A 4,662-nucleotide genomic window follows, 5' to 3' on the forward strand; every position below is an offset into this window, starting at 1 on the left:
AACAGGTAAAAAAAAAAAAACTAAAGTACCCATTTGGCTTCAACAACTTGTGAAAGGTATTGCAACGGAACAACAGTGATTTACCCATTTGAATTCTCTAAAAGTTGTGAATTTCAATTGAATTGTTCCGGAATTCATGGGATTTCAACTTGGAAACATAACATGGAATTTTATTTCACTTAGGGTCCGTTTGGCAAAACTAACGAACTAGTATATGTTAGCTGTTGCAGTAGTTGTAGTTATTGGGGTAGCTGTTAGTTGGCTACTAGTAGCTGTTAGAGATTAGCGTTTAAAATAATTGTTTAATTAGGAGTATTCGGCAAAAATAGTTGTTGAGATCGTAAAATAAGATAAATGACATTTATTATATAGTGTTTATTCGCTAACTTCTACCTATAAACCTCAAAGGTTACTTGTACTAACGTTATACAACCGCTACCCATAATCTACTTCAACCGCTACCCGCTAATACAACCACTACCTCACAAAACACTCATAATTTTCTTAAGTATCATTTTGACCTTGTCCAACCGCTATCCGCTACCTAAAACGCTATTGCCAAATAGTGCCTTAATCTGACAGCAAATTGCTGTCATCCGATTCGTCAAATCCGACGTCTATTCGGGAAAAACTACGCATTAACGGTTAGAAATAGGTTCTCTTACAAAGTTGTAGTATGCCGTTAAATGGGTGTATACTTACGGCGAGTTTAGTTGAGAGTAGAGTCTAGAGGTGTGATTAGAGGAGAGAGAGTATGAAATGTTTTGTGGCAGAGAATCCGACAGGTGGAGTCGTGGAGATGAAATTTTGAGTAATGAGGACGTTAAGGGTGTGTTTATCCCTCAGACTCAAACCCAAACTTCAGACTGTGCCACATCAGCTTTCCACTAATTTTTATCTACTTTTTATTCTTCAGACTCACTCCAGACTCATTTCAGTTTTACACTTTATCCCTCAGACTCTCTCCAGACTCTTTATCAAAAGTTTAACATATTATTTTATATTTAATCATTTTCATGTTTTTTTTTCTATAACATTATTAACTTAATATGTTATGAGCATATATAGTTTAATTATTTACTAATTATTATAACATTAAAATAACAATTTATCTAATTATTTATTTAAGATTACACGAAATAGTAAATTACACACGAAATAGAAAAGTACACACGAAATAAAAAAGTACATACGAAATAGAAAATTACACACGAAATAGAAAATTACACACGAAATAGAAAATTACACACGAAATAGAAAATTACACATGAAATTTAATTAGCGTCTCCTCCATAACGCGACCATATGTGTTCCACCAAATCATGCTGTAGTTGGTGGCATTGTGCTCGGTTGCGAATTCGCGTATGATTTTCAAAGTACCTGCTTCGGTTTACATAATAATTTCTTAGCCGCCCGGTATGAAGTTGTGGACTTTCGCTTTGATTCCTTGCTACTGTATAATTAACGCTAGTGGTCATTAGAGTATCATCTCTTTCATCCTCAATAATCATATTATGTAATATGATGCATGCTTTCATGATATCACCAACTTCACTTTTTTTCCATAAACGTACCGGGTTGCAAACAATCGCGAATCTCTTTTGGAGCACCCCGAAAGCTCGTTCTATATCCTTCCTTGCACCTTCTTGATGTTGAGCAAATAGTTTTCTTTTCTCGGATAGCATGTTCGCTCGAGGAATGGTTTTGACGAATACAGGCCATTCAGGATAGATACCATCCGCAAGATAGTATCCAATATTATACGTGCTTCCATTTATCGTGTACTGGATTTCGGGACCTTGACCTTCAAGCAACTCATCAAATACCGGGGATCGATCCAAGACATTAATATCATTGTTAGATCCTGCAACACCAAAATATGCATGCCAAATCCATAAATCATAAGAAGCAACAGCTTCTAATATCATTGTTGGTACACCTTGATGACCCCCAGTATATTGACCTTGCCATGTCGTGGGACATTTATCCCATTGCCAATGCATACAATCGATACTACCAAGCATACCAGGAAATCCGCGGGATTCCCCAATTTGAAGAAGACGTCGGGTGTCATCAACTGTTGGCCTTCTTAAGTAATGAGGTTCAAAAACCTCAATCACCACTTACAAAAATTCTTCAAGCATTGTAGTGCCGTATTGCCAGCTATTCGCACGTACTCATCTACAGCATCACCAGCCACTCCATAAGCCAATAATCGAATGGCAGAAACACATTTTTGAAGTGGTGAGAGAGAATTCCTACTAAGAGCATCAAGTCCCTTTTGGAAATACGTAGAATGATTTTCGAGGGCATTGACGATGCGAAGGAATAACTCCTTTCTCATTCGAAACCTTCGGCGAAATTGTTGTGCATCATATACCGGATCACTTGAGAAGTAATCATTCCATATGCGCTCATGTCCTTCCTCACGATTTCTTTCTATGTATTTTCTTTTCTTTCTTATTTTACAAATGTTTGAAGGTGATGTATCTTCAATTACATGATTTAAAATCTCATCTACTAAATCTGTGGAAGTGTCACCCCCCATGTATGAATCATACGTTTGATTGTACAATTCATCGAATGTGTTGGGAGGGTTAAAGTATGACATATCAGTATGACTTGAGGTTTTAAATTTTTGAGAGGATTTGTGGATAGTTTGCTATGAGAATTTGAGTTCAGAAATGGGTAAATATATAGAAGTTGTGGAATTTAGTAATTCAATGCACAACATTCAAATAATTCAATCACTGTAATGAGTACTACAACAATAATGCACTGATCTTTGGTACAATAATTCAAAAAATAGTGCAATTATATCTGACAAAGTTACTGAAAAGATGGATGTGAGGTAACAAGTCATGTACTGATATAGACTTGGAGGTGACAACTCATTGAAATTGGAATCAATTCACCATTATTATTATGATTATTTATTAATAATATTACTAATAATTATCATACTTAATGTTAATAAAGGAAATAATTAATTATTATTAATATTAAGAAGTAACATAAGTTCATGAAATAAAAACATGCTTTACTGAAACATAGCTACAATATATTAAAACAACATAAATAAACATTAATAAACATAATCAAATTTTGCAAGTTGTAAGCAACCTAATCATCAAAAGTCCATCCATATTTTTTGCAAGTGCTTGCAACTTCTTCTCATGAATCTTTCTTTGCAAAGGAGCCATCTTTGGTGACATCGGCACAGAGTAGTTGGTTTCAAGCTCCTGCTCCTTTAAATCTGCATACGATCATATTGATGTCACGTGACTCTTGAATATCTTTTGCAACTGATATGGCTTCACTATGATCACTTTGGTGCTTTTTCCCTTTCTCTGTGCAGCTAGTTGTTTCTTTGCAGCTTGTTGACCTGTTTGGTCGGGCCTCATCAACTTCATCAAAACCCTCAACATCCTCCCCGCTTGCTGTGTAGTCTCCTGATTCAGAAATCTTGTTCCTTTTTGACGAATCACTATCGTTGTCTTTCTTACGTTTGCTCTTTAGTTCAGCTTTGAACTTATTAGTTTCACACACAATACTCCACACATGATCGTATTGAAACTTGGAATTGTAGAGACTTTGGTAAAGTGCACGAGCCTCCGAGAGCTTCAAAGCTTCATTAAACCCACTTCTCTTTTCATACTTGGCATAACACCCTGCAAACTTTTCAGTGCATTATAATTGCCCACCAATGTTTTGCAAGGGTTTACCTCTCGTTCAGCTTGATTTGTTTGCCTATTTTCATTGAAGAATGCACAAATTTTCCCCCAATATGCATCGGCTCTTTGTGCATTGCCATTCACTTCATCTTTGGTAGTATTAATCCATGCAATACCAAGAAGTGTTTCATCTTCTATCGTCCAAGTTAACCCTTTTTCTCTTTAGTTTGACTTACTTTGCGACGTGATGTAGTACAGCAGCAGTACGAGTAGTTGTTGTAACATCAATATTCTCCGCCTCTTCAATACCCGCATTATCTACAAATGCGTTGTCGGAATTGGACCCAATACTAATAGGGGTAAAGGAGGTTGGTCAATACTTTGAGTAGTAGGAGTATATTGGTTATTTGGAGTTTGGAGAAATTGGGTAAATTTTGCACTTGTGCATTACCCATACTAGTGGGATTGGGTTAGAAAAATTTGTATTTTGGGAATTTTGGGAATTTTGATATTGATTTTGTTGAGCTAAAAATGTCTGAAATTGAGGATTATTTTGAAACATACTCATAAGGGAGTTTAAATCAAAATTCTGATTTGGATCCATTAAAAATATAATAGATAGATTTTTTTTTTTTTTGAGAGAATAGAGATAAAAGGGAAATTGATATGGGAGAATATAGAGAATGTAAAAAAAAAGTTGTACCCAAAGAGTTATTTATAGGCATTATTACAAATTATTATACAATAAATTATACAGATCATGACATTTTTTATTACTAAAATTTATAACTGTTAAAATTTAGCCGTTGAATTTGTGCAATTGGACAAAGTATCCGTTGCATTTTGTTGGTGGGCCATGCTAATAGTGTTAAAGGAGTCTTTGTCAGAGTTTTACAAATCAAAACTCTACGCGAGACTCACTTCCATTTTTTGGCAGTTTATCGCATCAGACCCAATGAGACTTTGCAAAGTCTCTGCTTGAGACTCC

The 4,662-nt window shown here is 35.3% G+C and overlaps 1 pseudogene; it reads right to left on the reverse strand.

Moving 5' to 3' along the window:
• Nucleotides 1–1,198: 1,198 nt before the first annotated feature.
• Nucleotides 1,199–2,548, reverse strand: LOC125495477 (uncharacterized; annotated as a pseudogene).
• Nucleotides 2,549–4,662: the final 2,114 nt, after the last annotated feature.

Source organism: Beta vulgaris, chromosome 3, assembly GCF_026745355.1.
Source record: "Beta vulgaris subsp. vulgaris cultivar EL10 chromosome 3, EL10.2, whole genome shotgun sequence".
Classification (NCBI taxonomy): Eukaryota; Viridiplantae; Streptophyta; class Magnoliopsida; order Caryophyllales; family Amaranthaceae; genus Beta; species Beta vulgaris.